Source organism: Martes martes, assembly GCF_963455335.1.
Source record: "Martes martes genome assembly, chromosome: 3".
NCBI classification, from domain to species: domain Eukaryota; kingdom Metazoa; phylum Chordata; class Mammalia; order Carnivora; family Mustelidae; genus Martes; species Martes martes.
In genome coordinates, this window is record NC_137890.1 from 21,961,360 (window position 1) to 21,985,989 (window position 24,630).

Consider the following 24,630-nt stretch of genomic DNA (forward strand, 5'->3'; position numbering starts at 1 on the left):
AGGTGATTGGGATTAAGAGTACCTTTATCATGATGAGCACTGAGCAATGTATGGAAGTGTTGAATCACTGTAGCATACACCTGAAACTAATATAACACTGGGTGTTTAGGCAAAAACGTTTTTTAAAAAGTAGATACTAGACTGACTTTTTAAGTTATCAATTGCTTCTCTCCTAGTTTCCTCAAAGGCATTTTGTACTTGAAAGTATTTGTTGTACTGACATAATGAAGTCTGATACAAACCTGAAGGAAGATATAAACACAGAAAGGTTACAATAAATCCAACCCTTCTTTCTTTTTTACCATGCAGATGGCATCTACACAGTCAGCTCACATTTAGAAGGAAATCATAATATGTGACCTATGAACCCACCATGCAATGGCATGTTGCCCATAGCTATAACTCCTAATTGAGAAAATGGAGCATAAAATTACAAAGAAGCATAGAGAACCAATACTTAAAATCATAAGAAAACTTAATTAATTGAGAGAGCAATCAACAGAAGTAAAGAGTGTTATTTAGGAAATGATTATATGAACTATGATAGAGGTGAAGATGGGGAAAAGATAAAACACAGAATGTCGTTAATTTCATTACTTTTTATGAAGTTAGGAAAATTAAATGCCATGACTTTAATAACGTTCAAATGAAAGAATGACAGCTTGAATACATTGTAAAGCATTAGGTTTCAGAAAAGATTGTTCAGAGCCAGTTGTCTAATTATGTGCTTAGAATTTTTTGGTATAAAATGTGCATTTAAGGCATTTCCACAAATCTTCCTTCCGTTCCCCCAGCCCCCTTACTAACATTCTGTCCTCACAAGAGTCCCCTGTTTTGTTTCACATCATTTCAACCTAGGACTGTTTCTTCATTTTAAATGTCTCTTCCATTTAGAATCACTATTTTGTGAATTTCAAAGGTAATTATAAAGTACAGTAATGGAAATTATGCCCTTCTTTATAAAAAGCTCTTTTAAAAAGTAATGGAATTTTTCTATTCTTCAAATTTACTATTTTAATTTCATCTTGTTTTTTCTTTTCATTTCTTGGGAGACAAGTAGTGTAATATTTGTAACTGCTCTCATTTGCCTTTTCCTTTGTAATCCCAAGATCAGAAGATCACCACAGGTTCTTATATTATTCTAACATCTGTTTTTCAAGAAAGCAGGAATGATAAAGCCTAATTTGATTCGCAAAGATATCTCATTCTGTAATTGCTCACCATTATACTCATTTAATTTCCACAGAAATTCTGATAGTAAAAAGAAGTCATCTTGAAATTGAAAATTTACTAAAAGACACATTATTCCCATTATGTCTATAAATAATACCATTGTATCCATTATATATAAAATGTGAAAATTTTGTATTTCTATAAACTGAGTGTATTTTAAACATAATATTTATTCCCCTCTGTAGCATGTAGAAGCTAATCAATACAAAGTTTTAAGTATGAAAAAAATATGTAACTAACATCTTTTTAGCATCCATTATAGGCTAGCACTCTTTCAAATATTTGGATGCATTTTCTTATTTAATTCACAAAATCACCCCCATGAAATCAAATTATAATTTATCCCCACTTTACAGATGAGGGAACTGGTGCTGCTAGGTACTGCCCTGGGAATTGAAGATAGCATGGCAAAGAATGCAAATATGTTTTTGGGCTCCACAGTTCATCTGTTCTAGTGGGGAAGACAGCCAACACCAACAAGTAAGGAAACAAAGAATTTCAAGATAAACAAAAAGGTTACAAAGGTACAAAATAACAGGCAGAGGTGGTGCTTCAAATAACAAGGTGGAGAAATCTTTTTTGAGGCGTTGACACTCCTAATGAGACCTGGAGGAAAATAAAGAACCACTTACGGGAAGAATTGTAATGAAATTATTTTAGTATAAAGGAATACTAAATGCAAAAGCTCCACGTCAGGGAAACAATCCTAGCCAATAGAATAGGCAACTGACAGAAAGACAGTGTGGCTGGGAATTGGTGAGTGCATATAATTTAATACAGCTAAAATGATAACCAAGGATCATATCACTTGGGGGCCAAATCAGGGAGAACCTTGACAGCCACACTGATGATGTGTGACTTATCTTAAACTCATTAGAGGTCACTGTGGATTGAAATCATGCATTTCTTTTCATGTTGAGCTATTTTCTTGTTCATGCATTCTTGTTTACACAGCATTTTCATTTCATGTTTATTTTTCTCTTCCATAACATTTTGAGTCATTTATGAACAGGGTCTCTTCTTCCTTTATTTATCCATAGACCTAGCATCACACTGATGAAGTTTTAAGGCATAATTCACTCTAAATGAATGATTTAAACTTCAGGGGTTTTAATAATGGCTATTTCCACTGACTAATGTACATGAATTACAATCAGAGATGCAGAAAATTTTAACCCAGTTTCACAATCTTGTACCAGTTACCACTCTCCAAAAATAGTTTTTAGCGTAAATTGAATCTCTAATTATATATTTTATATAGTGTATTCAAGGCTTTCTCATTAAGAGAGAGGCATAACATAACGGACACCCGATCTCTTTAACATCTTTTATAAAATATCAAACATGGATTTAAAAAGACTGACAAAGAGGTGAGATTTTATTTAAACCCATTGCTCACATTGTTTATTATTATTTTCCTCAGATATTAAAAATATATGTCTAAAAATTGTTACATTAATATGGACCCTTTTGTCTTATTAACTCATACTAATGAAAATTCTTAAGAGACCCTAATCCTTAGTAGTTCTTACTTAGTGTCTTGCTCAAAATCTATCATTTTGGGGTGCCTGGGTGGCTCAGTGGGTTAAAGCCTCCACCTTTGGCTCAGGTCATGATCCCAGGGTCCTGGGATCAAGCCCCTCATAGAGCTCTCTGCTCAGCAGGGAGCCTGCTTCCCTTCCTCTCTCTCTCTGCCTGCTTCTGCCTACTTGTGATCTCTGTCTGCCAAATAAATAAAATCTTTTTAAAAAATCTATCATTTTGATCTCTTTTCAGTCCAGTTATTCATATTTATTCCCTAACTTTTTTTATTTCTCACAAAAGAAGAAACATTCAGCAAAACATCTATCTGTTATTGTCATTTATGGTGAGTCTGATAGATATAAAATAAGGCACAGAGATAGGGCAAATGTGACAAGGTTTTTCCTTTTTCCTTGTGATATTTATCATCACTTATTTCATAATCCCTGTTTATCACTGTGCTAGAACTAGGAAGTCACTGTGACCCTCAAAGATAAAGCTCAGACGAACTTCTTTTCTAACCTTGAATGTCTTCATTTTTTCATTTTGTAGTTTCTCTTTTTTAACTAATTTCAAAACAAATTGGCTTTATTAAATTCTTTATTCAGTACCTATTTTACTGGATTTTGCACTTTGAAATTGTAATTGTCCCTTCAGATCAGATTCTTATCTAGTTTTATAAATGTTCCTCCACCAGAGAAGAGAAAGACAAGACTGATCCAGCTCTGACCTGACTTTGAAGTTAGTGGTTAGAAAGCCACGTTGAAAATCAGTCTTAGAGCAGTGAAGACATAACAGAAATCTCTCTCTCTCTCTCTCTCTTTTTTCAAGATTTTATTTATTTATTTGAGAGAGAGCAAGCGAGTAAGAGAGAGCACAAGAGGGTAGAAGATCAGAAGGAGAAGCAGACTCCCTGTGGAGCTGGGAGCCCAGTGCAGGACTTGATCTTGGACTCTGGGATCATGACCTGAGCTGAAGGTAGTCACTTAACTGACTGAGCCACCCAGGCACCCCAACTTCTCTCTCTCTCTCTTTTTAATAAACTGCTTCACACTTACATTATGCAATTTTTTTATTATGTTATGTCATCACCATACAGTACGTCATTAGTTTTTGATGTAGTGTTCTAAGATTCATTGTTCACGTATAACACCTAGTGTTCCATACAATTCGTGCTATGCAATGTTTAATAGGCCTTTCAACTTTAAGGGAATATGCCCCACTAGCTAAACTACATTTTTTCTATATTTGCAGTATTGTCTAATCAAATTTAAATGCAACTTGTTCAAGATAGTTTAGAAACCCAGAACTATTCTAATTCCTTGGCAAACTCATACTTTGTTCACATGGATAGAGAGAGCAACTTTGTTCCTACCTCCTTTAGTCCCTGTGTGTTGTGTCTCAGTATTTATTGAATAAAGGGTATGTTTTCAAGCATACATTTAAAACAACACTGAGATGTAAATTTTAATGTTTTTCTCTCTTATAACCATCTATACTGCATGTGTTTTAAACATTTTTTCTGCATACATTACAGAATAGCTTTCATATCCACTCCCTTTAATAACCGTTTGCAATATAGAAAACAATTCATATCATCTTTATTATGTGTGTTTTATTCTTAACTGAGATATAAGACACATTAGCCATGAGATAGTTGTTAAATCTTGACCTGAGTTTGGTATATTTATCTTTTAAACAGTATACATCAATGTGTCTGTGACAGACAGCAAAAAGGACTATGAGAAAGGCTAGGTACTATATGAAGAAACAAATTGTAGGCCCTGGTAAATGCAACTTCTTAGGTTTGACACAGAAAATTTAAGTTAATAAATCTAAAGAATTCATTCTCAACAATACATTCTACCTTCATTAAATGGCATATGTTATATTTTAACATGTTTTGTCTTTATAAAAATGACAATATAATTAAGTTCAAAGTTGTATGTTATTATTGTCTTAATGTAATGGTTACTTTTATTTAGCACATAAGTATGTCAGACACTTGTTATTTACTTTATTTCATTTAATCTTCAAAATTATCCTACCATGTAACACTATGTTCATTTTACCAATTGTCATGAAAATAAATCATACGGTTTGCTTCAGTGGCTCATAATGCTTTCATCCATAATTTTCTCATTTTAAACTCATAGTGACCTATTAAATAGCTTCATCACTTTCATTTTGCAGATTAAGAAACACCAAAGCTAAGTTACTTTGCTGGGACCCAAGAAAAATCTAAGATTCTTTATTAACGTTTGCTTTAAGAATCCTAACAATTGCCACTTCTCATACTTTATACTCCCTCTCTATATGTCCAAAGATACTAGAACTAGAAGATACTAGAAGAATTTTATTATACAGGTCATTTTCTTTTCTGTATTGAATCATAAATTGGGGTGTGCCAAAATAATTAAAAGTCTTTATTTTGAAGATTGGCAGTAAATTGAAAGATTCTTTAAATGTTGAGCTTATCCATTCTTCCATTGAACATTGATGACCATGAGAGCTGCTGATTTTAATGACATTTTACATAATAATTTCAACTTAAATGAGATTTTGAATATTTTAATAAGCTATGTAGAATTTTCAATAGAATCTATAATTGACATCTCAAAGTAAAACTTTTCCTTTCATTTCTTTATGCTTGAGCAAGTTTCTAAAGAACATTTATATGAAATGCATTTTAACATTTTAATTATTGATATTAATGTTTGACACCAAAAGTTGGTAAATTCAGTTTCCTAGAGTATTGCCCTCTTCAAAAAGATACTTAGAAGAATATATTGACCCAAATAAGTAGGTCAGCTTTTCATCAGAGCTTTTTAATTCCTGTCTAGTTTCTTCTATAAATGTATTATTTTGAATATTTTTAGGGTAAGAAAATATTCTTCCATCAAAGCAGAAATTTATACCCTGAAAGAGCCTAAGGCCGTCATGAATTGTTATATTTATATAATATGTAACAATTATGCTACCCAATCAGATTTAAAATATCAATTGATCATTATTAATCACATCAATTATGTTTAAAAGTATTTACTCTCTCCAGTGCTTCCTAAAATTTGGACTAATTTATATATTTTACCCCTGAATTGCGATTATTATAAAACATAAGTCTGATTCTAATGGAATAAATGATTTATAAAGCAATCATTCTCTCTACTGCCCCACTGCTTGAATTATTCATATTTGATACAATATACTTAATTAAAATTATCAATATTTTACTTGCAAAATTGGGAGAGACAGTGTAAGGAACATATTGACAGACTAAATGGTATGCATGCCTTGTAACACCTTAGGTGAAGTGAAATTTTAAGAAAGTGTAATATATCAAACAAATGTGATCAGTTTCAAATCTTTTTTCCATAAGTAAATGTGAAAAGGGGACTTCAGAGAATAAGAATATCTATAAGCTGAAGAATCTTAGAATGTTCCCCTTGTGATAATGAAGAAACAGTAGTGGATCCTCCAGACTAAACGAAGCACCTGAGATCATTTTCATGAAGGTCCTCTGATTGTTTTGGGGATTCCTGCTGAGACGAGATTCCTTGGTGCGCTCAATAGACAACTATGCCTGGAACACAGAAGGAGTCTAGGCAATCAGGCATTAACGAGCGAGACCAATACCATCACATCCATTTCTTTATAAAGAACATTAAAAAACAGCAGAGATATGTCCATGAAAAGTCTTGCTTTTCTAGGACAAAAGGTTGGAAGGAGGGGAAAAAGGAATGGGAGTAATGTTCTACGTCGACAGAACTTAATTTTTTCAACCTCATATGTCTTGGAAAGAGTGCTAGAAATCAAGAACAAGTGTTGTCACTGTTCTCCAGCGTTAAATGCCTTTGCTGGGGGAAATTTCTATAATAGTCTAGATCCTGGCAATAAATCCTGTCTCATCAGTACCATGTCTTATTCTTACACATAATGCTCAGACCTAACCTTAATAGTAATTCCCAAATACCTCATTCGTCTTATATCCAGGCCTTTGCATTTGTTTTACTCATCTGGTAGTGCCCTTCTTTCTTCACCTGGATAATGATTATGCACGCTTCATGTCTGAGTTTCTATGTCACTACTTATGGAAACAAATCTTAGTGATTCATAAATCCCAGGCCATTTTACCTAATCTACCTTTTCCCTGTGTTTATCCCTATCTTAGCATTGATGGCTCTTGGCTGTTAAATCTCATGTGACAGATTTCACAAACACTGTGGAACTATAATGAAATTTGAGCTATATCTGCCTTGCTGATGTTTTTCTAATGCTAAAATAATACCTAGTACATGGGAGGCAACCTAACCTAACCTAACCTAACCTAACCTAACCTAACCACTACTGTATATGACAATTTCTATGAAACACACTGAGTCTCAACACAGGACACTCAAGGAAACTTCCTTTTAACCTTCTCTGGTGCCTGGCCGTTTGTAGAGAGGACAAGTGATTGCAAACACATGAGTGCATCTTTTAGTATTTGACCCCAAAACAATCTTAAGCTTTTCAAATACTTTAGAAATTATATAGCTTCATACTCTAAGGAGAACGAATAAAATAACATAAGAATTATATAACATATCAATAAATCAAATCACTGGTAACTGAAAGATCTAACATCCAAAAAAAAAAAAAAAAAATCAGTCTCCTGAGTCCAAGTTTGGTGATTTTAACTTTTTCAGAAATTATTGACCTATTTATTTCATAAAAAGAACACCGTTAATGCAAAATCCTCAATTTTTGCCCAGCTGGTTGGACTTCTAGCACTGTAATCTAATTATAAGCCAATCCAGGCAGACTGGGTTCAAATGTTGAATAGGAGTAACACTGTATTCATTTTAAAAACCTGCATAATCCAGGGCGCCTGGATGGCTCCGTCCGTTGAGTATCTGGCTCTTGGTTTCTGCGCAGTTCATGATCTCATGGGTCATGTCATTGGGCTCCATGCTCAACTGGGAATCTGCTTGAAGATTCTCTCTCTCTGCTGCCCCCCAACTTATGCGCATGAGTGCTCACTCTTTCTCTCTCTATTTCTCAAATAAGGAAATAAAATTTTAAACAAAACAAAACTCTACATAATCCATTTTTCAATTGCAGTTCATCTAACACCCTTCTAATTAAGACTAGAATTGATGCCTCCCTCACCTATGAACATTATTCCCTTTGAATATGTTTTAGTTTGAGAAGAAAAAAGAAGAAGAAGTCACTAGAATCTCCACAAATTACCTTGATGATGAATACAGTTGTGTGCAGATAGCTACTGCAATCACTGTGTTTTATTGGCTGCTTTTCTTACTCTTAATACTAAATCTCTAGCCTCCTACTTAATCCCCACTCTAAAAATTTCCAGGGATGTCCTTTTCAGGATCACAAATATGCCCACTCATATTCCGAGTCATACTAAGAGTTTTAACCTCTCTTACTATGTATTTTAGCCCCCAGTGATATCTGCTACTGCTCTGTTGTCATGGGAATTTCTTATCATTTCAGCCCATGCTCTATTTGAAGCTACTTTTTCCTGTGGAATGAATCACCATCGTGCAGATGCAGTGCCCTCCCACTAGGGATGCAAGTGTGGATAGATACTCAATTCTAGTCTCTACAGTCTATAAAATGAAATAAACAAAAATAAAACGGAAATGCTATCTGGTGAACTATAATGAGCCTGGACTCCAGAACCACATCCCCTGGGTCCAGATCCTAAATCTAGAATTTTGTTATTTCTGTGATCAAGGGCAATTTAATTTAGCTGTCTGTGCATCACTTTTCTCACTGGTAGAGTGGAGATTAAATTCTATTTCCCTCATAATTATGTTACCAGACTTAAACCAGATAAAATTCTCAAAGTTCTTAGAATAATACTTGAATACTTCATAAATATATGTTGATTTTTTAAAAAATCAGCTTTAAATAACCATCCTTGAAATTGTCATCCCATACGATAGCAAAATAATGTTCTACAATATAACCATAGTCACATTATGACAAAATAATTCTGCACTAAACGTCTTTTGGGAGCACTATATTAACAATATTGAGTATCTCTTTTTGTCTAGTGATTTATTATAGGTTTTAAGTTTTTTATTTAAATTCCAGTTAGTTAACATAGTGTAATATTAGTTTCAGGTGTACAATATAATGATTCAGCACTTCCGTACATCACTCAGTGCTTACCACAACAAGTGCACTCCTTACTCCCCATCAATTTTTAACCCACAGCACCCCCACCTTCTCTCTGGTAACCATCAGTTTGTTCTCTATAGTTAAGAATTTGTTTCTTGGTTTGCCTCTTTTTTTTTTTTTCTAATTAAGATTTTATTTATTTATTTGACAGAGAGAGAGAGAGAGAGATCACAAGTAGGCAGAGAGGCAGAGAGAGAGGAGGAAGCAGGCTCCCTGCTGAGCGGAGAACCCTATGCAAGGCTCCATCTGAGGACCCTGAGATCATGACCTGAGCTGAAGGCAGAGGCTTAACCCACTGAGTCACACAGGCACCCCGGTTTGCTTCTTTTTTTTCCTCCCTTTGCTTGTTTGTTTTGTTTCTTAAATTCCACATATGAATGAAATCATATGGTATTTTAATAGTAGCAAGTGAATTTTATAAATTTTCAAGAGGGGATAGAATATGTATCGTTTACCAGTTTGTGAAATCCTCTTTTTCACAATGATTTCATTAATAGCTCTCACAATTTGTCCCCCATATATCATAGATTGGAAGATTTTGCTTTAAAAATACTGTGCTAGGGACGCCTGGGTGGCTCAGTTGGTTAAGCGGCTGCCTTCGGCTCAGGTCATGATCCCAGCGTCCTGGGATGGAGTCCCACATCGGGCTCCTTGCTCAGCAGGGAGCCTGCTTCTCCCTCTGCCTCTGCCTGCCTCTCTGTCTGCCTGCGTTCACTCTCTCTGACAAATAAATAAATAAAATCTTAAAAAAAAAAAAAAAAATACTGTGCTAATAAGGACTGTTTCTATATTTTTGTACTATTATATTCAAGATTTATAAATTATCATTAAGCAATTTTTACTACTTAATTACTGTCTTTTACACTGCGCAGAACTTAAAAATAATGCACTTGCGGTGCATAAAAAGATAGTGAAGTTTAGCAATGACATTTATTATTCTCAACATAAAAAATATTGAACTATACTTCTATATTCTCAAAGCCACAAATATTCAGTTGCCCAGATTTACAGAATATGGCATTGGGAATTAATTATAGTCTAAAGCAAATGAGAAAGTAGGCAATACCAAGTCAATTCTACTTTTTATGCCATATTTAAAAATAAAAATTGGCTATCATTTTAAAAGTGGCTTAAAAAATTGGCTATTGTTTAAAACATTTAAAAATGTTTTAAAAGTGAATGGCTAATAAGTAATCATTTCATAATCATTATAGGTCTAGAATGATAAATAAGTGATAGCAGATTTGTGTATAAAAATGGCAAGTTATAATTTTTTCCTGACTTTGCTTAGGCAGATTGGAAACATGCATTTATATTGACAGTTTTCATCAATAAGAACTAGAATGTTGAAATTTCTACTTCTGTTCATTTATCATCAGTGAATGTCCTCCATTATAATTATAAAGCATATAATAAAATAAAATTATTTCAGTATTAAAGCATTTTATAAATACCGACTTCACTGTAATTTTATACTTTTATATTTGTCATTACTACATTTAAAAAAATTATCTAACAAATTAATATATGTGATATTGTACCTTATATTTCCTTATTACACTTAAAACAAATAATGCATATAAATAATACATAAATATGTATATTTGTATACATTTGTCTCTGTGCTTGACATTACAGCTCATAGAACACTTTGTAATATCGATATTGGATTTTACAAAATCCCTACAAATGTACACATGGTATTATTGTTAGTGGAAAGATGAGAGTCATTTAGGTAAATAAGATTCAAGCTCAAATATTTGATATTTTGTATAGAACTTTCAACCAAATGAAAATCTTCATTGTAACTTGTACATAAAAAAAATCAAGTATGAATTATACATACTCAAATATATCACACAGATTAATAATCTATAAGAATGTTGATTGTTAATCTGGTTATTAATTATTTTTAATAATTCATTTTAGTGGAAAGTAGTTTTCATACTAAAATTCAGTAACTCAATAAGAATTGCCCATCACATTAGATACATTGAGATAATTTTGTTAACTTGAGTTTGTCACTATTTATTGGTATAATAATTTGATGGAAAAATAGCATTTAGTTATGCATTTTTATAGGTACACTGTTTAATCTATTACTGGCCAATAATTTTGTTATGGAAACCAACTATCCAAACATTATAAACTATAAGAAATATAATTATAAATTTGACTTTGAGATAACATTGGATTTCATATTTTTATTTGTGGATTTCATATTTTTAGTTGGAACTGAGCTCATCTTTTTTTCACTCTATGGATAAATTTTTCCATGCTTTTTTTGTCCTTTGGAGTTTTTTCTTTTATTTGTTTGTTTTTAATGAACATGCTCCACTTCATGCTCTGTCCTTCTGGTTGAAAGGCAATATCCAAGAGGTTGATTTTTCTACCATTGGTAAATATGATATCTATTTTGAGCCTTGTGCCATTTGGACACACAACCGTGTATCTATCTTCATGATTCTATCAACTTTTATTTCTTTGATTACATTTTCCTGATTTTTCTTTCTTATCTCTAAAGCACTTTTATATTCATTCTACTTTGCTGACATTTCAGCCTTTATCCATTCTGAAAATATTGCTATAATGAGAAGCTCATTTCCAAGACTTCGCTCTCCCTCTCTTTCTCTTTTTAAATTTTACTTTAGATGGACTTCCTAAGCAAAAAATACCCTCTTGTATGGATTTACTGCCACATAGTGGCTCATAATGCACATGTCCAGCACAAAGGTCTTTCCAACCATATACCCCATAATTCACACTCTTTACACATTAAATTAATACTTTGCTCATTACTTGTCCATTCTAGGGTCCCTTCTCTCATCAAATGATGTACAAATAAACGTTTAAACTAAAAACCCATTTTGATGCCATCTTATTTTTCATTATTCCCCTTCTAATCAGTCACCAAGTTCTGTCACTTAGCTCTCAGAATCTCTCTAACCCCTCTACTTTGCTTCCTTTCCTATTGTCTTTAGCAGTCTTACTCCTCTTCAATTAATTCTTCTCCAAGTAGATGAATTTATATTTTTTTATAAAAGTTTGTATTGAATTGCAGTTCTCCTTTAAGTTACCTAATGATTTCTTTTTACATGTGGAATAAGTGTCATATTATTTACCATGACATGCACAAAAACTCATCAATAATTCTACCATATTTCATATTTTAGATTCTTTGGATATCTTCCAATGCATTATTCTGTCTTACCTCTAGGTTTTCACATTTATACAGAACGCTAAACATTTTACTTTACACCCCTCTTGACCTGCATTACTCTTACATTTACTGTGCTGTCAGATCAAGTATGCTTCTTCTAAAAGTGCATTAGGAAAAGTAAAGATAGAAAAACTGGCCTAATTGAGTTTGAAACCCATAAATTAATAAGGTTATGCTTTTTACATATGTTTGAAAGTTTCTTCACGAGGTATGTAGCCTAGGAGAGAAAAGATTGAAAGCAAACAGTGCTTGCATTGGCTTATTATATGTAAAATTTTCAGGTTAGATATTCAGTAAAAGCTACACCAAACCCTAAAGCAATAGCTTCAAATACCATTTTCTTTAGAAAGGAATGTTATGTCATGTTATCGTTTTTTAAATCAATATATATTAATAGCTTAAGAAATGCATTTTCTTATCATTTACTGTTTATCTAAAGTATGGTCTAAATACTGTATACTGTCAAGTAAGTGGCTTTCAGTGGAACTAATTAACTAGCAAAGATTATATAAAATAAAATAGTAAGAGTGATTATCAGATGACTTTTTTGTTGTTGTTATTGTCATTATACAGTACCTTTAAAAAGGTGTAATAGTAAGATTTTTAATAGTAATTAAATGAAAAAAATAATGTTTTTCTAAATTTTGTATTATAATTTCAGTTGTTGTACTTGCTCCTTATTAACTTTTTTTAACATTAAACAAGGAGTTCAACTATCTAGAGTATTAAATTAGAATGTAAAAGTAAAGTCATCTTTACCTTTTAAGAGTATTTTGTTTAACTCTCAAGCAAGTGGGTATATAAGATGTATGATTCACATCATTTTGCCCCTGTTGTATTCTGGTCAGAGTTTATGGTTTAATTCCAACATAAAGAAATCTCTCTTTCCCATTTTTAGTGAAATAAAATGATAGAACTGTAGGTCATTAATTCAATTGTTCATTATCTCTGCCTAGATTTCCATATCATTGCTCAATGACATTTTAAATTGTGGATACATAGTCATTTGGTTTATCAGAGATTCAACATCTCTGTGAGACTGCTGACTCTGAAATGTTTGTCTTCAGATTCAAATCTATATCATGTTTTTTTTTTTTTTTTCATCTCAAATTGGATGCCTAAAAAAAGCAATGTTTTTCTCAAATCAACTTCTTGCTTATGGCTTTCTTTGGAAAAAATTGCCTCAATAATCTTTTGGATCCTCGGGTTTAGAAGTGAAAGACTTTTTGAATTACTTTGGTTCTATTTGACTCACACCCTATAGATAGTCAAGTCTGTATTAGATGTTGACATTAGAAATCTTTAAGAAGCAAAAGACAAAATACAGGTACCTTACTAAAAACAAATGTAAGCAATAATGGAAACAGTATCTCATCTCTAACTGTCCTATCAATCCTACCTTAAAAATTCCTATTCAATTTTATTCTTCATAATATCAATACAATCAACACCCTTTTATTACTTGTGTGCAGTAGTCATTAATTCTCATTGTCTGCTTGATTCTTCTTTTCTTGAACATTTAATTTTACTTTTTCCCACAAGAACTAGAATTAGTCATGTTACTTTCTTTTACCTAATAAACTATGAACTGAAGTAAATTTTGGTACTTTTGGGCAGATCCTTGGGTGTTGATGATTTTATTCTCTATTCCAGCCTCTGTAATCATGGTAACATGTTTTGAGATGCAGCCTGTCAGCCTGAATTTCTGATTGACCATGATAAACAGAGAGTTGTGGCTCCTAACATGACTTCAAAATATTATGTATTTCCTTCCTACCTGATAAGTTAACTACAAACTCTTTGGATCTATAATTGAGATTATTTTTATATTCTCATCATTGTCACTTTGGCAGAAGTTGTGAAATATTTGGATACAGGAGATAAAACCAGAAAAGGAACAGATCACAACTTGGCAAGTTTTAATTCCATGACATTTGTTGAAAATAGGGAGAAAACTTACCAGCATAGCAGACAAGACTGACTAAGTCAACAGAAGCATTCTCACCAAAAAAAATAAAAATAAAAAAATACTATAAGGAAAATATCACTTTCCTAGTCTGTTTGGGCTACTAAAAAAATACTATAGATTGGATAACATGTAAACAAAATAAATTATTTCTCAAAGTTCCTGATTTGGGAAGTCCAAGATCAAGGCACTGATAACTTCAGTATCTGATGAAAGCCCACTTTACAGGTCCCAGATAGCCCTTCTAATTCTGTGCCTTCACATGGTGGAAGGGAGAAGAGTGCTCTCTGGAGTCTCTCTCTCTTTTTTTTTTTTAATTTTTTATTTCTTTTCAGCGTAACAGTATTCATTGTTTTTCGCCACACCCAGTGCTCCATGCAATCCGTGCCCTCCCTAATACCCACCACATGGTTCCCCCAACCTCCCACCCCCCCGCCCCTTCAAAACCCTCAAGTTGTTTTTCAGAGTCCATAGTCTCTTATGGTTCACCTCCCCTTCCAATTTCCCTCAACTCCCTTCTCCTCTCCATCTACCCTTGTCCTCCATATTATTTGTTAGGCTCCACAAATAAATGAAACCATATGATACTTGACTCTCTCTGCTTGACTTATTTCACTCAGCATAATCTCTTCCAGTCCTGTCCATGTTACTACAAAAGTTGGGTATTCATCCTTTCTGATGGAGGCATAATACTCCATAGTGTATATGGACCACATCTTCCTTATCCATTCATTCGTTGAAGGGCATCTTGGTTCTTTCCACAGTTTGGCGACCATGGCCATTGCTGCTATGGAGTCTCTTTATAAAAAGACATCGATCCTGAGGGTTCATGAGGGTTCAGCTCTCATAACTTAATCACCTCCCAAAGACACCACCTCCAAATACATCAGATTGGGGTCTAGGGTTTTAACACATGCATTTGAGGGACCACAAACTTTCATTTTATGACCATGTTATTCAACTCAAAGCTATTCAATCAGATATACAGAGACAATTGGGAGACTAACTGAGACAGTGAAGTCAAAGGGACTAGTATTAATTTATTTCTGATTATGTAGTGAATGCCCAGCTGTAGAATGGATAGTTGAGGAAAGTGGGACTTAGGACAGTACTAGAATCTCAGAAGATTGGAAAGGCAGGTAAATTAAGCAAGATAGGGATAATTTTGTAGAAAGCTAGTATTGGAGTGAATAAGCAAAAGAAACTACATCATTAAATTGCAGATCTACCTCTGTCCTTTTGTTTTTGCTATTACCTTCTTCTCAAATTCCTAATGTTTCTTAAAATTGTTAAGAAATTTTCATTTCAGTTTTCTTTCTCCCTATTGTAAATGTTTTGCTACTTATACATGGGGATTTATTTACTCTGTCATAAGTTCTTTCACATTCTGTTTATAGTTCTCACAGTATTTTTACACCTCCAGTCTTAAAACACTTATATTTGTTACATTTCCTTTATGAACTTTCTATTTCTTGAAAGTAAGAATACCATATGCTAATCTTTTATTTAGTCAAATCCAGTAACTTGCTTATTGCTAACTTTTAATAAATATCTATAAACTGATATTATTGATTGAAGTCATAATTTAAATTGTAATTAAAAATGATGTTCCGTGATTTTTTCCTTTTGTGTCTGGGATCTTTCATTCTTTTTCATTATTTCCTATGTATTAAGAGTCTGACCTATATAGGTCACATCAACTACCAACCTTACTCTCTGGATTCCAGTTTATTTGGCCAACAGGGAACTCTGTGCTACAGACTGTGTCTCCCCTAAAATGCACATCGTTGAAACCTAATCCCCAGTGTGATGATATTTGGAGGTAGGGCCTTTGGGAGATGATTCGATGGTGAAGGAAAAGCCTTCAAGAATGAGATTAGTACCCTTATAAAAATACCCAGAGAGCTAGCTTCCTCCTCCCCCTGTCATGCAAGAACATAGGATAAAAACGGCCATCTACGAAGGAGGGGGCAGGAACTCACCAGACATGGAATCTGTAGGTGCTTTGATCTCAGACCTCTTGGGCTTCAGGATTGTGAGAAATGTTTCTGTTGTTCATAGGCCACAAACTACTGCATTTTGTTACAGACCTGAACAGATTAAGGAGACATCGGTACCAAGAAGTGGGTATACTGCTGTAACAAAGACTTCAAAATGTGGAAGCAGCTTTCAATCTCTTGATCAAGGCTGGAGAAGTATGGAAGTGCATCTAGAGCTTACATTACACTGAACAGATCTTCAAACACTTCTCTGATAAATCCCCAGGCAGAAAAGAGGGCAGCTGTAGCAAAATCCTCGGGCTCTTAGAGAATACCTAAGTAATCCCAAACAGAATGTTGGAAGAAATATGGACAATAAAGGACATTCTGATGAGTTCTGAGGCAGCAATGAGGAAGAGGTTATTGGATACTGGATGAGAGGCGATCCTTGTGATAAATTGAAAAAGAACTTGGCTGAATTGTGTTCATGTTCTAATGCTTTGTGGAAAATAGAAATTGCAAGAAATAAAATTGGATATTTGGCTGAGGAAATCTTTAAGCAAAGTGTTGAACATGTGACCTGGTTCTTCCTAACTGCTTGTAGTGAAATGTGATAAGAGAGAAATGGCTTAAAGAAATGGCTTCAAAATTACTAACCAAAAAGAATTACTAACAAAAAGAAATTTACTAACCAAAAAATTACTAACCAAAAAGAAACCAGAACTTAAAGATCTGGAGGGAATTCTCAGCCCATTTTTGTTGAAAGTAATAGGAAAGCCTGTTTGGGAAAGAACAACAAGGATGTGGCCAAATGACCATTTGATAAGGAGATTAATCAGCCGTCTGAACCAGAAGCCGGAAGCTACTGCTCCAGGCATTGGAAGAATGAGCTTAAATGCAATTCACAGATCCTCAGTGCTGTTCCTCCTAACCCTAGCTCGGAGTGTAAGGTCCAGCAGGCAGAGTGATTCCAAAAGAAGGGTGCTGGCATTTATGGCTCCTTCTCACATGGTGAACTCCATTCCCTGCATCTCAAATAACTACAAAAGAGCAACCGGTGGCTCTGCAGGGCTCCGTATGGCACAGGCACAGGCGCTACACTCCAGGGGGAGCAGGCAGTAAACTGTGGTGGTGTTTGTGATGCCTTTTCTGTTGGCACACAGAGTACTTAAGTTGAACTGTCCATTTCAGAGGACAAGCACCCTGCAGAGTCCTGGAGAATGGAGGGCCAGCTCAGAGAGTCCAGACCAGAAGAATCACCTGTTCACCATTCCATCCTGATGAACTAAGGTGCCAGAAGAGCCACAGAGGCAGAACAATCACCTAAGGGGAATCCCAACCTCCAATCCTAGACTCCAATCCAAGACCTAAGGAAGGGGATGACAACCCCAGTGTGCCTGGAAGGTCTAGCATCCAGCCAAAAGGATCTTCTTAAGCCTGAAGGTTTAATGCTGTTTTTCCTTAGATTTTGGATTTCTCTAGGAACTGCCAGCCCTTTATTCTTTCCTTTTCTCTTTTTGGGAATGGGAATGCCTCTTTTATGCCTGTTCCACAATTTTTGGAAGCACCTAACATTGGGATCACACATTCACAGCCGGAGAGCAATTTGCCTCAGAATGAATCAGTCCTTAAGTCTTGTCCATATCTGTTTTAGATAATATTTAGAGACTTTGAACTTTAGATTTTTGAGTTCATGCTGGGATGAGTTAAGACTCTGGGGCTATTCTGATGGAATTACTGTATTTTGCATGTGAGAAGGGCATGAATATTTTTTTTGGAGGGGGTGGGTGAGGGTGGCAGGAGTGGAAAGCTGCAGACTGAATGGTTGTGTCCTTCCTTCCCTAAATCCATATGTTGAAACCTAGTTCCCAGTGTAATGTTTTTAGGAGGTGGGGCTTTTTGGTGGTGATTAGCTCAAGAAAGTGAGCATTCCCCTAGGTAAAAAGACAGTCATCTATGAGTCAGGAAGTGGCTGTCACCATACACCAAATCTGTTAATGGACTGATCTTGAATTCCCACTCCTTAGAATTGTGAGTTTCTGTTGTTTATAAGCCATCTGGTCTATTACATTTTGACAGAGCCTCCTGAAAGGACTAACACACCATACAAGAATATCAAAGTAAGGGAGAAGTGTGGATTCAGTTATTTATTTCCATGAGTTTCTCTTGTGCAGTCACCATGGGCAAGCTGTATTCCTGTGTGAAATTTGTTGCTTCAAGTACCATACTTCACAAATCCACTGTTCTGTATCTGGATTCTAGCAACTGATCTGTCCAGGAGGTAGTCAAAGCCCCGTGTGACTAAAGGATGCTAAATTCATTTTCTTTTTATTCCTCAATACCCCACCTACACTTGGGGCACCTGGGTTGCTCAGTTGGTTGAGCCTTGGGCTCAAAGTCATCATCTCAGTGTCCTGGGATGGAGCAGTGCCTCTGGCTCCCTGCTCAGCAGGGATTCTCCCTCTCCCTCTGCCTTCCCCCACCCATGCTTGTGCTCTCTCCTGTGCGCTCTTTGTCTCTCTTTCTCAAATAAATAAATAAATTATTTTTATTTATTTACTTCATTTATTTATTTATTTGAGAGAGAGAGAATGAGAGGGGAGAGGTCAGAGGTAGAAGCAGACTCCCCGCTGAGCAAGTAGCCCAATGTGGGACTCGATCCTGCGACTCCAGGATCCTGACCTGAGTCCTCGATGGTTGCTTAAATCATTTATTGGAGCCACCCAGGTGCCCCAATAAATAAATTAAAAAAATATACCCCATCCAATCTTTTGCAGATGACACCTCAAATTACCTATTAATGATCTTATTTTGGGTATCTGTTTTATGGTGGGTTGCTAACTGATGTAAATATAGCTAAATTAGGTCTAGTTGCTCAAGATTCGTAGTTTAACCAAGGTAGTATTTCATAAATTTTAGATACTATATTAAAACTATATGGAGTAAATATGTTTGGGGACAGACTGCTGAAGTAAATATGAAAAAAATGTTATTAACAACTAATTTGGTTCAATGTTATATATAAAATCTGTTTAAATATTAATAAAATCAAAACTTGGATGTCATCTGTGAATATATTTCTACTACGAAAATAGTATGAAACCTTAGAGATTGAAGGTTCTACAATACTGTTGAAAATTAGAATCTAGGGGTGCCTGGGTGGCTCAGTGGGTTAAGCCTCTGCCTTCGGCTCAAGTCATGATCTCAGGGTCCTGGGATCGAGCCCTGCGTTGGGCTCTCTGCTCAGCAGGAAGCCTGTTTCCCCCTCTGTCTCTGCCTGCCTCTCTGCCTACTTGTGATCTCTCTCTCTCTGTCAAATAAGTAAATAAAATCTTAAAAAAAAAAAAAAAGAAAATTAGAATCTAGAATTCATTCACAATGTCATTCCATGTGTGTGTGATATATACTATCCCTTTTTCAGTTCTAGTACATGTTCCAACTCCTCTTAATAAATCTAGCCAGTAGCCAATAATGATCTCTTTGGAGACATAAGCATTTCTTTTTTTGTATATTTAAACACCTGAATACAAAAATGATTGTGATTAGAATAAAACAGCCACTCCTTTGTATAAGCAGTACCTTCTGTCTAGTCATAGAGGAGGTTAGAACATAATGCAATGCCTCACCCCTCAGGTTTTAGTGTGAGACTGCAGAGAGATTAGGAATGAGTGTACTGTGATACATTACTTATTAGAAAATAAGGATCCTCAAATTTATCTTTTTTGGGCTATCCCACTTTGCTGAATGGCCCAGGTAGAGTTACTGCTTTTTCTACAGTAAGAATTAAGGAGTCACTTATCTGATCTAGGTATATATTTATATATATATATATACACATATATATATACACACACACACACACACACACACACATAAACACACACACACACACACACACACATATATATATACATAGTGAGAGAGAGATCGAGAGCAAGCAAGCCATATACCACCTTCAAACTAATTCACATGCTCTTAGGGGCGCCTGGGTGGCTCAGTTCATTAAGCATCTGACTCTTGATTTAGGCTCAGGTCAAGATCTCCGGGATGTGAGATTGAGCTCTCCGCTCCACACCCATTGGTCTCCCTGCTGGGCATGGAGCCTGCGTAGGATTCTCTCTCCCTTCCCTGTCCCCACCACCACCAAAAAAATATCTTAGCCTTATATCTTACTTTCTACTTGCAGATACATAGTCATTTAGCAATGGGAATTCTGACATGCTTTGCATATTTTTTTCCTTAACAATGTTTTGGATAACATGTAATTTTAGAACCTGCAATAATTTTTAGAATACTTTGTATGTTTAGCAGGGTTGTTATCACTTACCTATTAACCAAATATTTCTATTCTTGTGCTCAGGTATATGTGTTAGTGTGCATTCTTATTTATTTATTAATATTTTGGTTTCCAAATAGATTTTAAAGTGCTTTAAAACAATGATGTGTATTATATTTCATTTTAATACAATATTTCATATGTCAAAGTTTAATGAACATACAACAAAATAGTGATCCGTAATAATACTAATGATAGTAGCTAATATTGATTGAATGTTCCATACATGTTAATTTTTAATAAGCGGCATACTTACATTATTTCTTTTAATCCTTATTTTAGCCCTATGAAAAATTATTTTATTTCAGGAAAAGTAGATTATTTTAATTAAGATATTGAGGATTATTTAGAGTCAGACACTTGTCTAATTGTACAGTTACCAAATGAAAAAGCTCTGTAGTTTTGGTGATGTTGACAAATGTTTAATATATGATTATACATTTTATTCCATTTCCCAAAAGAGTGGTAGTGGACTTCAACTTTTTTTTTTTTAACTTTCTCTGAAACAAGTTTTTCATCATCTGCTATAGTAAATGTTTTTGATATGTAGAGGTTTGCTAATGTCTTAATAAATTGAGTACTATTATAAAGTTTATGTGCTCTTGTTTATTTAAAAATTAAGATGTATAATAACAAAATTTCAAAGTTTTAGCACTGTTTCTATAAGTAATTAAAATAATTCAGTTCAACTATAACGTAAACATAACTATTTATATTCTGTCTACAAGAATTTGTGTATTTCTTAATTACTATTTTTCTATGAATAAAATGAAAATATAAGAACTTGAGGTTAGTATATGTCTTCTTTCTTAGCTATCTGATGATCATGTAAAAAATTTTGCAAAAATGGTGGAAGATAAGAAGATAAAGCATATCAACTATCTTTAATATGAAGTATTTTTAAATGACTTAAATTAAAGCTAAAATTGATCTTAATGCTCAGCAACATTTAAAATAAACTTTGTATTAAAGCAATTGAATAGTGCACAATATTCTTATTTCTCAAAGCTGTTAACATTCACCAAAACTGTAAGCATATGGGAAATTTAAATAATTCAGTCATAATAAAATAAAAATGTAATCAACATGCTCTTTTTTCACTTTAGTCTCAGTGACATTTAGTAAATCCTTCAGCTGTTAAGATGAAAATACATAGAAAAAAATATAAGTAGAATATGTCCAACTTCAATGTAAAACTGGCTTTTGCAAAAGGATATTTTTCTAAACTCAGTTCCAAACAACTGGGATAATATGTTACACAGATAGATCAAGAGCGAACCATACAGTAACAGCTGTGAAAATTTAACACATGAATTCCAATTGTTATGCATCCATAAAACTAATGACCTCTTTTAGCTTTGGGAGTTGCAAATTATTTTGTTAAAACTATCTAAATGTTTAATCAAATCAATAATCCTCTCCCTGAGTTTGTACTATGATTAGATTCTTCTTTACTTCCCTCCTAACATGTTTTCAGATAACTGATCCTCCTGCCATATTCAAAGCAATCAAACTGGAATAATAATTATAAAAAAAATAACCATAACAAATAATACCTCCTGGAGAAAAACTGTTGGTTGATGATAAAGAACTTTTGCTTGTCTGAACTCTTTATAATTCAAAGAATAGAATAAAATGATAGAAATTTATAGACATGGAAATGACTTTCCTAATGTTTTTGTAAAGTTCCCAGTCTTTGTAGCTCATGACATCTGGGAATATTTATATTTGCATTTTTCTTCTGATTCTGATTGGAGACGCAAAGATGTCACTTACTGTGGTAATTAAGTGCTCAATCATAGTATGAATTCTGACATGGATAATGCCTGATACACAATAACTACTCAATTAGTATCTCTGCAATGCATAAGTTAATAAGCATAAAATATGGATTCAACATCCTACACAGAATATGCTAAATATGATTGATCTTATCTAAATTCTAGTAAACACCATTGGCATACAATATTCTTATTCAAAGTCATTGCAAAATTTTTAAAAATGTGACTTTAGGAAAAATCACAACTCTAACAATTTTAATTATCTTATAACATAGTACTTATAAGCATATTGTTAAATATATACACTACTGCTAATCATAGTCTAACTTAGTGTTGTCTAAAAGATGACAAAGGTTGAAATTTTGATACTATCAAATTTTTGGCATGCAGTAAAGATTTACCTGGGAATTGGGCAGTAATTGAAAAGTTTTTCTGTAAGGTGGACAGCCAAAAGAGAATTGGAATTCTTTATGTTATATGAGAGAGACTGAATTTCAAAATGAAAGATTTAATTTGCAAATATTTTCCATGTTTGTCTTTCCAGATAATAATACATTCATTCCTCTAGCAAATATTTTTCTATCCATAATTGGTGTTTCAAACTGTGTGAAGCATTGGAGTATGAACAATGCTTATATGAAGTGGGAGTTGCTCAAGTGTTTTAAGAACTTAAAACTTTATCATACCTGCATTTCATAATGATTATACCAGAAGATATGAAGAAATGAAGCTTCTGAGGAAAGGAGCACTATTAAGAATAGATCAATCAGGAATTTAACACAGTTGTACAAAAGTCAAGAGGGAGGTGTCAAGCTAAGACATTGAAGAAGAGGTGATTCCAATGAGTTCCCTTTCTATTTTTTTTAAAAGAAATTTATTTATTTATTTAGAGAGAGAGAGTGCACAAAGGGAGAGGAGGGGGAGGAGAAAGAGAATCCCAAGCAGACTCTGAACTGAGCATGAGGTCCCATACCAGGCTTGATCTCACCACTGAGATCACATTCTGAACCAAAATCAAAGTCAGTTGCTTTACCATCTGAGTCACCCCCAATGAATTCCCTTTCTGCTAATCAGCGGAAATATGCAAAATCCCTGGTGCAGATAGATGACAGATGTGGAGGAAATGTAGCTCTCTCACATAGTGGTGAGAATGTATGAGATTATATGTCTCCATGTAATATATTTTTGCCTGAGTGTGTGCCTGTATCTGACAGGGCTTAGGACTAGTTGTGATTCCAATTGAAGCTTATGAAAAATATCAAAGCTAATGAAATTTTTGTGGGTTTAATTAATTTCCTTAATTATTTTCAAGGTTTAAACAGTTTCAATATTAAATATCATGACAATCAAGAAATAGTGCTATAGGGGTGCCTGGGTGGCTCAGTGGGTTAAAGCCTCTGCCTTCAGCTCAGGTCATGATCCCAGGGTTCTGGGATCAAGCCCCGCATCAGGCTCTCTGCTCTGTGGGGAGCCTGCTTCCCCCTCTCTCTGCCAGCCTCTCTGCCTACTTGTGATCTCTGTCTGTCAAATAAATAAATAAAATCTTAAAAAAAAAAAAACAGTGCTATAGAACATAAATGTTTGAATTTCAGATGGAGTACTATTTTCAGTTGGAGTACTTTCATCTTCTCCGTATGTGGTTATCTGTCTTCCATCCAGCTATATTTATGTATCAATAGCTTAGCTATTATTTCTTTATATTTGTTGCTGATTTTCTTGAGGCTTGTAATTAAAGATGCCAAAATTTAAATCTAATAAAAAATATGATGTAATATGGTTTGTATAAAGTGGGTACCTAGAGCAAATGTAATTTTTTTTATTCTTGTCAATATTCCTAGTTTTAGTACACATAACTGTCTGCTGTTTGATATCTTACAGTGAATAGCTATATTAGTAACACAGAAAACGTGTTCATGACACATGCAGCCTGAATACATTACTGTAATTCCATTAATTGCAACAAATCTGTGACCTCCTTGAAGGCACCATATTTTGTTCAGTTCTGTAATAGCTACATTCAGCATGCAGTAAGTAATCAACCACTGTTTGCTATTTCAATTGTATAACATATCTATTATGAAAATAACTGAGTGAAATTTAATACAGTTTTAAAATAATTGTCAAACTGTTTTACCAAATCCAACTATTTTAGAGTACCGTTTTGTATGAGAATATAGAGCTATTCTTTCACCCAGTAACTCCATTTCTATGTGTACATGCAGATTTATATGTAGGTGCAGAAGAAGGCATGTACAAGAATGTTTTAGAGGCATACATATTAATAGCTCAAACTATAAACTAGTCACATGTTACAATGGTATGTCATGTGCATAATATATGCTATGTATTATTATATATCTATTATAAATAGAAATACCTTATTGAGGTTATAATAGATAAATACA

General features: G+C 34.0%; 1 pseudogene across 1 annotated transcript in view; it reads left to right on the top strand.

The window, feature by feature from the left end:
- Positions 1-16,909: 16,909 nt before the first annotated feature.
- Positions 16,910-24,630, top strand: part of LOC308340198 (small ribosomal subunit protein eS6-like) — a 97,836-nt pseudogene continuing 90,115 nt past the window's right edge. Inside the window, exon 1 of the transcript in view lies at positions 16,910-17,053. The product of the transcript in view is annotated as a small ribosomal subunit protein eS6-like (transcript). The remainder of the gene's footprint in view (positions 17,054-24,630) is intronic.